Source organism: Enoplosus armatus, chromosome 2, assembly GCF_043641665.1.
Source record: "Enoplosus armatus isolate fEnoArm2 chromosome 2, fEnoArm2.hap1, whole genome shotgun sequence".
NCBI classification, from domain to species: domain Eukaryota; kingdom Metazoa; phylum Chordata; class Actinopteri; order Centrarchiformes; family Enoplosidae; genus Enoplosus; species Enoplosus armatus.
In genome coordinates this window covers 8833557-8843556 of record NC_092181.1, presented here as the reverse complement: position 1 = coordinate 8843556, position 10000 = coordinate 8833557, and the positions used below count along the sequence as shown (strand labels likewise).

At 51.9% G+C, this 10000-nt stretch overlaps 19 non-coding genes and 9 pseudogenes across 19 annotated transcripts; all 28 read left to right on the top strand.

Annotated features, from left to right (window-relative positions):
* Positions 1-73: 73 nt before the first annotated feature.
* Positions 74-192, top strand: LOC139307774 (5S ribosomal RNA; annotated as a pseudogene).
* A 319-nt stretch (positions 193-511) lies between these two features.
* LOC139281796 (5S ribosomal RNA) lies at positions 512-630 on the top strand. The gene has a single exon (XR_011596927.1). It is a non-coding gene; the product is annotated as a 5S ribosomal RNA (ribosomal RNA).
* A 161-nt stretch (positions 631-791) lies between these two features.
* LOC139282084 (5S ribosomal RNA) lies at positions 792-910 on the top strand. The gene has a single exon (XR_011597200.1). It is a non-coding gene; the product is annotated as a 5S ribosomal RNA (ribosomal RNA).
* Positions 911-1071: 161 nt separating this feature from the next.
* On the top strand, positions 1072-1190 carry LOC139303728 (5S ribosomal RNA). The gene has a single exon (XR_011598969.1). It is a non-coding gene; the product is annotated as a 5S ribosomal RNA (ribosomal RNA).
* A 161-nt stretch (positions 1191-1351) lies between these two features.
* LOC139281795 (5S ribosomal RNA) lies at positions 1352-1470 on the top strand. The gene has a single exon (XR_011596926.1). It is a non-coding gene; the product is annotated as a 5S ribosomal RNA (ribosomal RNA).
* A 194-nt stretch (positions 1471-1664) lies between these two features.
* LOC139282057 (5S ribosomal RNA) lies at positions 1665-1783 on the top strand. Its single transcript, XR_011597174.1, has one exon. It is a non-coding gene; the product is annotated as a 5S ribosomal RNA (ribosomal RNA).
* A 149-nt stretch (positions 1784-1932) lies between these two features.
* LOC139304736 (5S ribosomal RNA) lies at positions 1933-2051 on the top strand. The gene has a single exon (XR_011599158.1). It is a non-coding gene; the product is annotated as a 5S ribosomal RNA (ribosomal RNA).
* A 680-nt stretch (positions 2052-2731) lies between these two features.
* LOC139307409 (5S ribosomal RNA) lies at positions 2732-2850 on the top strand (annotated as a pseudogene).
* A 160-nt stretch (positions 2851-3010) lies between these two features.
* Positions 3011-3129, top strand: LOC139307417 (5S ribosomal RNA; annotated as a pseudogene).
* Positions 3130-3732: 603 nt separating this feature from the next.
* LOC139307493 (5S ribosomal RNA) lies at positions 3733-3851 on the top strand. Its single transcript, XR_011599666.1, has one exon. It is a non-coding gene; the product is annotated as a 5S ribosomal RNA (ribosomal RNA).
* A 652-nt stretch (positions 3852-4503) lies between these two features.
* On the top strand, positions 4504-4622 carry LOC139307243 (5S ribosomal RNA). Its single transcript, XR_011599613.1, has one exon. It is a non-coding gene; the product is annotated as a 5S ribosomal RNA (ribosomal RNA).
* Positions 4623-4894: 272 nt separating this feature from the next.
* Positions 4895-5013, top strand: LOC139307619 (5S ribosomal RNA; annotated as a pseudogene).
* Positions 5014-5215: 202 nt separating this feature from the next.
* On the top strand, positions 5216-5334 carry LOC139307103 (5S ribosomal RNA). The gene has a single exon (XR_011599581.1). It is a non-coding gene; the product is annotated as a 5S ribosomal RNA (ribosomal RNA).
* Positions 5335-5594: 260 nt separating this feature from the next.
* Positions 5595-5713, top strand: LOC139306844 (5S ribosomal RNA). Its single transcript, XR_011599538.1, has one exon. It is a non-coding gene; the product is annotated as a 5S ribosomal RNA (ribosomal RNA).
* Positions 5714-5868: 155 nt separating this feature from the next.
* Positions 5869-5987, top strand: LOC139305393 (5S ribosomal RNA). Its single transcript, XR_011599269.1, has one exon. It is a non-coding gene; the product is annotated as a 5S ribosomal RNA (ribosomal RNA).
* A 155-nt stretch (positions 5988-6142) lies between these two features.
* LOC139307657 (5S ribosomal RNA) lies at positions 6143-6261 on the top strand (annotated as a pseudogene).
* A 155-nt stretch (positions 6262-6416) lies between these two features.
* LOC139304772 (5S ribosomal RNA) lies at positions 6417-6535 on the top strand. Its single transcript, XR_011599164.1, has one exon. It is a non-coding gene; the product is annotated as a 5S ribosomal RNA (ribosomal RNA).
* A 149-nt stretch (positions 6536-6684) lies between these two features.
* Positions 6685-6803, top strand: LOC139307687 (5S ribosomal RNA; annotated as a pseudogene).
* A 358-nt stretch (positions 6804-7161) lies between these two features.
* LOC139307412 (5S ribosomal RNA) lies at positions 7162-7280 on the top strand (annotated as a pseudogene).
* A 227-nt stretch (positions 7281-7507) lies between these two features.
* On the top strand, positions 7508-7626 carry LOC139282078 (5S ribosomal RNA). Its single transcript, XR_011597194.1, has one exon. It is a non-coding gene; the product is annotated as a 5S ribosomal RNA (ribosomal RNA).
* A 161-nt stretch (positions 7627-7787) lies between these two features.
* Positions 7788-7906, top strand: LOC139303703 (5S ribosomal RNA). Its single transcript, XR_011598964.1, has one exon. It is a non-coding gene; the product is annotated as a 5S ribosomal RNA (ribosomal RNA).
* A 181-nt stretch (positions 7907-8087) lies between these two features.
* Positions 8088-8206, top strand: LOC139307823 (5S ribosomal RNA; annotated as a pseudogene).
* Positions 8207-8388: 182 nt separating this feature from the next.
* On the top strand, positions 8389-8507 carry LOC139281928 (5S ribosomal RNA). Its single transcript, XR_011597052.1, has one exon. It is a non-coding gene; the product is annotated as a 5S ribosomal RNA (ribosomal RNA).
* Positions 8508-8668: 161 nt separating this feature from the next.
* Positions 8669-8787, top strand: LOC139282056 (5S ribosomal RNA). The gene has a single exon (XR_011597173.1). It is a non-coding gene; the product is annotated as a 5S ribosomal RNA (ribosomal RNA).
* Positions 8788-8969: 182 nt separating this feature from the next.
* Positions 8970-9088, top strand: LOC139306865 (5S ribosomal RNA). The gene has a single exon (XR_011599541.1). It is a non-coding gene; the product is annotated as a 5S ribosomal RNA (ribosomal RNA).
* A 148-nt stretch (positions 9089-9236) lies between these two features.
* LOC139305217 (5S ribosomal RNA) lies at positions 9237-9355 on the top strand. The gene has a single exon (XR_011599241.1). It is a non-coding gene; the product is annotated as a 5S ribosomal RNA (ribosomal RNA).
* A 157-nt stretch (positions 9356-9512) lies between these two features.
* Positions 9513-9631, top strand: LOC139307795 (5S ribosomal RNA; annotated as a pseudogene).
* Positions 9632-9780: 149 nt separating this feature from the next.
* On the top strand, positions 9781-9899 carry LOC139303922 (5S ribosomal RNA). The gene has a single exon (XR_011599017.1). It is a non-coding gene; the product is annotated as a 5S ribosomal RNA (ribosomal RNA).
* Positions 9900-10000: the final 101 nt, after the last annotated feature.

Here is a 10000-nt window from a genome sequence, read left to right as displayed (position 1 = left end):
ATACACACTATGTAGAGACAATGCCACTGCCACATACACACTATAAGGAGCGTGTATGCAAAGGTCCCACAGGCTTTACGGCCATACCACTCTGAACACCCCCGATCTCGTCTGATCTCGGAAGCTAAGCAGGATCAAGCCTGGTTAGTACTTTGATGGGATTCCGCCTGGGAATACCAGGTGCTGTAAGCTTTTCCACTTCCCTTTTCAGAGACAGCCAGGGTGCTGCTCCAGCAGTGAAACACCTAGCTGAACACATTGAACGCTCCACGCCTTGAGCAGAGTGCCACAGATACGGAGCAACAGGGCCACGAAGCTGCGTTGGACGCGACTGTCAAGCTGTAGTCCGCGGGGAGGTGCTTAAGCGTGGTCCCACGAGTTGGGCTGGTGGGCAATTTTGCTGGAGCTTTCTGCAGGCTGAACTGATTGGGATTGTCACATACACACTATGTAGAGATAATGCCACTGCCACAAACACACTATAAGGAGCGTGTCTGCAAAGGGCCCACAGGCTTACGGCCATACCACTCTGAACACGCCCGATCTCGTCTGATCTCGGAAGCTAAGCAGGGTCGGGCCTGGTTAGTACTTGGATGGGAGACCGCCTGGGAATACCAGGTGCTGCAAGCTTTTCCACTTCACTTTTTAGAGACAGCCATGGCACTGCTCCAGCAGTGAAACACCCAACTTTAAAGTGCCACTGCCACTGTCACATACACACTATGTAAATCCACTGCCACTGCCACTGCCACATACACACTATAAGGAGCGTGTCTGCAAAGGGCCCACAGACTTACGGCCATACCACTCTGAACACGCCCGATCTCGTCTGATCTCGGAAGCTAAGCAGGGTCGGGCCTGGTTAGTACTTGGATGGGAGACCGCCTGGGAATACCAGGTGCTGCAAGCTTTTCCACTTCACTTTTTAGAGACAGCCATGGCACTGCTCCAGCAGTGAAACACCCAACTTTAAAGTGCCACTGCCACTGTCACATACACACTATGTAAATCCACTGCCACTGCCACTGCCACATACACACTATAAGGAGCGTGTATGCGAAGGGCCCAGAGGCTTACGGCCATACCACTCTGAACACGCCCGATCTCGTCTGATCTCGGAAGCTAAGCAGGGTCGGGCCTGGTTATTACTTGGATGGGAGACCGCCTGGGAATACCAGGTGCTGCAAGCTTTTCCACTTCACTTTTTAGAGACAGCCATGGCACTGCTCCAGCAGTGAAACACCCAACTTTAAAGTGCCACTGCCACTGTCACATACACACTATGTAAATCCACTGCCACTGCCACTGCCACATACACACTATAAGGAGCGTGTCTGCAAAGCGCCCACAGGCTTACGGCCATACCACTCTGAACACGCCCGATCTCGTCTGATCTCGGAAGCTAAGCAGGGTCGGGCCTGGTTAGTACTTGGATGGGAGACCGCCTGGGAATACCAGGTGCTGCAAGCTTTTCCACTTCACTTTTTAGAGACAGCCATGGCACTGCTCCAGCAGTGAAACACCCAACTTTAAAGTGCCACTGCCACTGTCACATACACACTATGTAGAGACAATGCCACTGCCACTGCCACTGTCACATACACACTATGTAGAGCCACTGCCACATACACACTATAAGGAGCGTGTATGCAAAGAGCCAACAGGCTTACGGCCATACCACTCTGAACACGCCCGATCTCGTCTGATCTCGGAAGCTAAGCAGGGTCAGGCCTGGTTAGTACTTGGATGGGAGACCGCCTGGGAATATCAGGTGCTGTAAGCTTTTCCACTTCCCTTTTTAGAGACAGCCAGGGTGCTGCTCCAGCAGTGAAACACCCAACTTTAAAGTGCCACTGTCACATACACACTATGTAGAGACAATGCCACTGCCACATACACACTATAAGGAGCGTGTATGCGAAGGTCCCTGAGGCTTACGTCCATACCACTCTGAACACGCCCGATCTCGTCTGATCTCGGAAGCTAAGCAGGGTCGGGCCTGGTTAGTATTTGGATGGGAGACCGCCTGGGAATACCAGATGTTGTAAGCTTTGCCACTTCCCTTTTTAGAGACAGCCAGGGTGCTGCTCCAGCAGTGAAACACCCAACTTTAAAGTACCACTGTCACATACACACTATGTAGAGACAATGCCACTGCCACATACACAGTATAAGGAGCGTGTATGCAAAGGGCCCACAGGCTTACGGCCATACCCCTCTGAACACGCCCGATCTCGTCTGATCTCGGAAGCTAAGCAGGGTCTGGCCCATTTTAGAGACAGCCAGGGTGCTGCTCCAGCAGTGAAACACTCAACTTTAAAGTACCACTGTCACATACACACTATGTAGAGCCACTGCCTCTGCCACTGCCACATACACACTATGTAGAGCCACTGCCACTATCACATACACACTATGTAGAGCCACTGCCACTGCCACATACACACTATAAGGAGCGTGTATGCAAAGTGCCCACAAGCTTACAGGCTTACGGCCATACCAGTCTGAACACGCCCGATCTCATCAGATCTCGGAAGCTAAGCAGGGTCGGGCCCTTTTTATAGACAGCCAGGGTGCTGCTCCAGCAGTGAAACACCCAACTTTAAAGTGCCACTGCCACTGTCACATACACAATATGTAGAGCCACTGCCACTGTCACATACACACTATGTAGAGCCATTGCCACTGCCACATACACACTATAAGGAGCGTGTATGCAAAGGGCCCACAGGCTTACGGCCATACCACTCTGAACACGCCCGATCTCGTCTGATCTCGGAAAATAAGCAGGGTCCGGCCTGGTTAGTACTTGGATGGGAGACAGCCTGGGAATACCAGGTGCTGTAAGCTTTTCCACTTCCCTTTTTAGAGACAGCCAGGGTGCTGCTCCAGCAGTGAAACACCCAGCTTTAAAGAGCCACTGCCACTGTCACATACACACTATGTAGAGCCACTGCCACTGCCACTGCCACATACACACTATAAGGAGCGTGTATGCGAAGACCCCAAAACATACGGCCATACCACTCTGAGGACACCCGATCTCGTCTGATCTCGGAAGGTAAGCAGGGTCGGGCCTGGTTAGTACTTGGATGGGAGAATGCCTGGGAATACCAGGTGCTGTAAGCTTTTCCACTTCCCTTTTTAGAGACAGCCAGGGTGCTGCTCCAGCAGTGAAACACCCAGTTGAACTCATTGAACGATCCACGCCTTGAGCAGAGTGTCAGTGATACGGAGCACCAGGGCCACGAAGCTGCGTCGGACGCGCCTGTCAAGCTGTAGTCCGCGGGGAGGTGCTGAAGCGTAGGCCCACGAGTTGGGCTGGTGGGCAAGGTTGCTGGAGCTTTCTGCAGGCTGAACTGCGTGGGATTGTCACATACACACTATGTAGAGACAATGCCACTGCCACATACACACTATAAGGAGCGTGTATGCGAAGGGCCCAGAAGCTTACGGCCATTCCACTCTGAACACGCCTGATCTCGTCTGATCTCGGAAGCTAAGCAGGGTCGGGCCCTTTTTAGAGACAGCCTGGGTGCTGCTCCAGCAGTGAAACACCCAACTTTAAAGTGCCACTGCCACTGTCAAATACACACTATGTAGAGCCACTGCCACTGCCACTGTCACATACACACTATGTAGAGCCACTTTCACATACACATTATGTAGAGCCATTGCCACTGCCACTGCGACTAACACACTATAAGGACCGTGTATGAGAAGGGCCCAGAGGCTTACGGCCATACCACTCTGAACACGCCCGATCTCGTCTGATCTCGGTAGCTAAGCAGTGTCGGGCCTGGTTAGTACTTGGATGGGAGACCTCCTGGGAATACCAGGTGCTGTAAGCTTTTCCACTTCCCTTTTTAGAGACAGCCAGGGTGCTGCTCCAGCAGTGAAACACCCAACTTTAAAGTGCCACTGCCACTGTCACATACACACTATGTAGAGACAATGCCACTGCCACATACACACTATAAGGAGCGTGTATGCAAAGGGCCCACAGGCTTACGGCCATACCACTCTGAACACGCCCGATCTCGTCCGATCTCGGAAGCTAAACAGGGTCGGGTCCTTTTTAGAGACAGCCAGGGCGCTGCTCCAGCAGTGAAACACCCAACTTTAAAGTGCCACTGCCACTGTCACATACACTCTATGTAAAGCCACTGCCAATGCCACTGCCACATACACACTATATAGAGACAATGCCACTGCCACATACACACTATAAGGAGCGTTTATGCAAAGTGCCCACAAGCTTACATGCTTACGGCCATACCACTCTGAACACGCCCGATCTCGTCTGATCTCGGAAGCTAAGCAGGGTCGGGCCCTTTTTAGAGACAGCCAGGGTGCTGCTCCAGCAGTGAAACACCCAACTTTAAAGTGCCACTGCCACTGTCACATACACACTATGTAGAGCCACTGTCACATACACACTATGTAGAGCCACTACGACTGCCACATAAACACTATAAGGAGCGTGTATGTGAAGGCCCCAAAACGTACGGCCATACCACTCTGAACACGCCCGATCTCGTCTGATCTCGGAAGCTAATCAGGGTCGAGCCTGGTTAGTACTTGGATGGGAGACCGCCTTGGAATACCAGGTGCTGTAAGCTTTTCCACTTCACTTTTTAGAGACAGCCAGGGCGCTGCTCCAGCAGTGAAACACCCAACTTTAAAGTGCCACTGCCACTGTCACATACACACTATGTAGAGACAATGCCACTGCCACTGCCACATACACACTATGTAGAGCCACTGCCACTGCCACATACACACTTTGTAGAGACAATGCCACTGCCACTGTCACATACACACTATGTAGAGCCACTGCCACTGCCACTGCCACATATACACAATAAGGAGCGTGTATGCGAAGGGTCCAGAGGCTTACGGCCATGCCACTCTGAACACGCCCGATCTCGTCTGATCTCCGAAGCTAAGCAAGGTCGGGCCTGGTTAGTACTTCGATGGGAGACCGCCTGGGAATACAAGGTGCTGTAAACTTTTCCACTTCACTTTTTAGAGACAGCCAGGGCGCTGCTCCAGCAGTGAAACACCCAACTTTAAAGTGCCACTGCCACTGTCACATACACTCTATGTAAAGCCACTGCCAATGCCACTGCCACATACACACTATATAGAGACAATGCCACTGCCACATACACACTATAAGGAGCGTTTATGCAAAGTGCCCACAAGCTTACATGCTTACGGCCATACCACTCTGAACACGCCCGATCTCGTCTGATCTCGGAAACTAAGCAGCGTCGGGCCTGGTCAGTACTTGGATGGGAGACCGCCTGGGAATACCAGGTGCTAAAAGCTTTTCCACTTCACTTTTTAGAGACAGCCAGGGTGCTGCTCCAGCAGTGAAACACCCAGCTTTAAAGAGCCACTGCCACTGTCACATACACACTATGTAGAGCCACTGCCACTGCCACTGTCACATACACACTATGTAGAGCCACTGTCACATACACACTATGTAGAGCCACTGCCACTGCCACTGTCACATACACACTATGTAGAGCCACTGCCACTGCCACATACACACTATAAGGAGCGTGTATGCGAAGGGCCCACAGACTTACGGCCATACCACTCTGAACACGCCCGATCTCGTTTGATCTCGGTAGTTAAGCAGGGTCGGGCCTGGTTAGTACTTGGATGGGAGGCCTCCTGGGAATACCACGTGCTGTAACCTTTTCCACTTCCCTTTTTCGAGAAAGCCAGCGTGCTGCTCCAGCAGTGAAAGACCCAGCTTTAAAGAGCCACTGCCACTGCCACATACACACTATTTAGAGACAATGCCACTGACACATACACACTATAAGGAGCGTTTATGCAAAGCACCCACAGGCTTACGGCCATACCACTCTGAACACGACCGATCTCGTCTGATCTCGGAAACTAAGCAGGGTCGGGCCTGGTTAGTACTTGGATGGGAGACCGCCTGGGAATACCAGGTGATGTAAGCTTGTCCACTTCACTTTTTAGAGACAGCCAGGGCGCTGCTCCAGCAGTGAAACACCCAGCTTTAAAGAGCCACTGCCACTGTCACATACACACTGTGTAGAGACAATGCCACTGCCACATACACACTATAAAGAGCGTGTATGCGAAGGACCCACAGACTTACGGCCATACCACTCTGAACACGCCCGATCTCGTCTGATCTCGGAAGATAAGCTGGCTCGGGCCTGGTTAGAACTTGGATGGGAGACCGCCTGGGAATACCAGGTGATGTAAGCTTGTCCACTTCACTTTTTAGAGACAGCCAGGGCGCTGCTCCAGCAGTGAAACACCCAGCTTTAAAGAGCCACTGCCACTGTCACATACACACTGTGTAGAGACAATGCCACTGCCACATACACACTATAAAGAGCGTGTATGCGAAGGACCCACAGACTTACGGCCATACCACTCTGAACACGCCCGATCTCGTCTGATCTCGGAAGATAAGCTGGCTCGGGCCTGGTTAGTACTTGGATGGGAGACCGCCTGGGAATACCAGGTGCTGTAAGCTTTTCCTCTTCCCTTTTTAGAGACAGCCAGGGTGCTGCTCCAGCAGTGAAACACCCAACTTTAAAGTGCCACTGTCACATACACACTATGTAGAGACAATACCACTGCCACATACACACTATAAGGAGCGAGTATGCAAAGGTCCCACAGGCTGACGGCCATACCACTCTGAACACCCCCGATCTCGTCTGATCTCGGAAGCTAAGCAGGATCAAGCCTGGTTAGTACTTTGATGGGATTCCGCCTGGGAATACCAGGTGCTGTAAGCTTTTCCACTTCCCTTTTTAGAGACTGCCAGGGTGCTGCTCCTGCAGTGAAACACCTAGCTGAACACATTGAACGCTCCACGCCTTGAGCAGAGTGCCACAGATACGGAGCACCAGGGCCACGAAGCTGCGTTGGACGCGCCTGTCAAGCTGTAGTCCGCGGGGAGGTGCTTAAGCGTGGTCCCACGAGTTGGGCTTGTGGGCAAGGTTGCTGGAGCTTTCTGCAGGCTGAACTGATTGGGATTGTCACATACACACTATGTAGAGACAATGCCACTGCCACATACACACTATGTAAAGCCACTGCCACTGCCACTGCCACATACACACTATAAGGAGCGTGTATGCAAAGGACCCACAGTCTTACGGCCTTACCACTATGAACACGCCCGATCTCGTCTGATCTCGGAAGCTAAGCAGGGTCAAGCCTGGTTAGTACTTGGATGGGAGACCGCCTGGGAATACCAGGTGCTGTAAGCTTTTCCACTTCACTTTTTAGAGACAGCCAGGGCGCTGCTCCAGGAGTGAAACACCCAACTTTAAAGTGCCACTGCCACTGTCACATACACACTATGTAGAGACAATGCCACTGCCACTGCCACATACACACTATGTAGAGCCACTGCCACTGCCACATACACACTTTGTAGAGACAATGCCACTGCCACATACACACTATAAGGAGCGTATATGCGAAGGGCCCAGAGGCTTACGGCCATACCACTCTGAACACGCCCGATCTCGTCTGATCTCGGAGGCTAAGCAGGGTCGGGCCTGGTTAGTACTTGGATGGTAGACCGCCTGGGAATACCAGGTGCTGTAAGCTTTTCCACTTCCCTTTTGAGAGACTGCCAGGGTGCTGCTCCAGCAGTGAAACACACAGCTTTAAACAGCCACTGCCACTGTCACATACACACTATGTAAAGCCACTGCCACTGCCACTGCCACATACACACTATAAGGAGCATGTATGCAAAGGGCCCTCAGGCTTACGGCCATACCACTCTGAACACGCCCGATCTCGTCTGATCTCAGAAGCTAAGCAGGATCGGGCCTGGTTAGTACTTGGATGGGAGACCGCCTGGGAATACCAGGTGCTGTAAGCTTTTCCACTTCCCTTTTTAGAGACAGGCAGGGTGCTGCTCCAGCAGTGAAACACCCAACTTTAAAGTGCCACTGCCACTGTCACATACACACTATGTAGAGCCACTGTCACATACACACTATGTAGAGCCACTACCACTGCCACATACACACTATAAGGAGCGTGTATGCGAAGGCCCCAAAACTTACGGCCATACAACTCTGAGGACGCCTGATCTCGTCTGATTTCGGAAGCTAAACAGGGTCGAGCCTGGTTAGTACTTGGATGGGAGACCGCCTTGGAATACCAGGTGCTGTAAGCTTTTTCACTTCCCTTTTTAGAGACAGCCAGGGTGCTCCTCCAGCAGTGAAACACCCAACTTTAAAGTGCCACTGCCACTGCCACATACACACTATGTAGAGCCACTGCCACATACACACTTTGTAGAGACACTGCCACTGCCACATACACACTATAAGTAGCGTGTATGCAAAGTGCCCACAGGCTTACGGCCATACCACTCTGAACACGCCTGATCTCGTCAGATCTCCGAAGCTAAGCAGGGTCGGGCCTGGTTAGTACTTGGATGGGAGACCGCCTGGGAATACCAGGTGCTGTAAGCTTTTCCACTGCACTTTTTAGAGACAGCCATGGCGCTGCTCCAGCAGTGAAACACCCAACTTTAAAGTGCCACTGCCACTGTCACATACACACTATTTAAAGCCACTGCTACTGCCACTGCCACATACACACTATAAGGAGCGTGTATGCGAAGGGCCCAGAGGCTTACGGCCATACCACTCTGAACACGCCCGATCTCGTCTGATCTCGGAAGCTAAGCAGGGTCGGGACTGGTTAGTACTTGGATGGGAGACCGCCTGGGAATACCAGGTGCTGTAAGCTTTTCCACTTCACTTTTTAGAGACAGCCACCGCGCTGCTCCAGCAGTGAAACACCCAACTTTAAAGTGCCACTGCCACTGTCACATACACACTATGTAGAGCCACTGTCACATACACACTTTGTAGAGACAATGCCACTGCCACATACACACTATAAGGAGCGTGTATGCGAAGGGCCCACAGACTTACGGCCATACCACTCTGAACACGCCCGATCTTGTCTGATCTCGGAGGCTAAGCAGGGTCGGGCCTGGTTAGTACTTGTATGGTAGACCGCCTGGGAATACCAGGTGCTGTAAGCTTTTCCACTTCCGTTTTGAGAGACTGCCAGGGTGCTGCTCCAGCAGTGAAACACACAGCTTTAAACAGCCACTGCCACTGTCACATACACACTATGTAGAGCCACTGCCACATACACACTATAAGGAGCGTGTATGCGAAGACCCCAAAACTTACGGCCATACCACTCTGAGGACACCCGATCTCGTCTGATCTCGGAAGGTAAGCAGGGTCGGGCCTGGTTAGTACTTGGATGGGAGACCGCCTGGGGATATCAGGTGCTGTAAGCTTTTCCACTTCCCTTTTTAGAGACAGCCAGGGTGCTGCTCCAGTAGTGAAACACCCAACTTTAAAGTGCCACTGTCACATACACACTATGTAGAGACAATGCCACTGACACATACACACTATAAGGAGCGTGTATGCAAAGGGCCCACAGGCTTACAGGGTTAAGGCCATACCACTCTGAACACGCCCGATCTCGTCTGATCTCGGAAGCTAAGGAGGGTCAGGCCTGGTTAGCACTTTGATGGGAGACCGCCTGGGAATACCAGGTGCTGTAAGCTTTTCCACTTCCCTTTTTAGACACAGCCAGGTTGATGCTCCAGCAGTGAAACACACAGCTTTAAAGAGCCACTGCCACTGTCACTTACACACTATATAGAGCCACTGCCACATACACACTATAAGGAGCGGGTATGCGAAGGGCCCACTGGCTTACGGCCATACCACTCTGAACACGCCCGATCTCGTCTGATCTCGGAAGCTAAGCAGGGTCGGGCCTGGTTAGTACTTGGATGGGAGACCGCCTGGGAATTCCAGGTGCTGTAAGCTCTTCCACTTCCCTTTTTAGAGACAGCCAGGGTGATGCTCCAGCAGTGAAACACACAGCTTTAAACAGCCACAGCCACTGCCACTGCCACTGTCACATACAC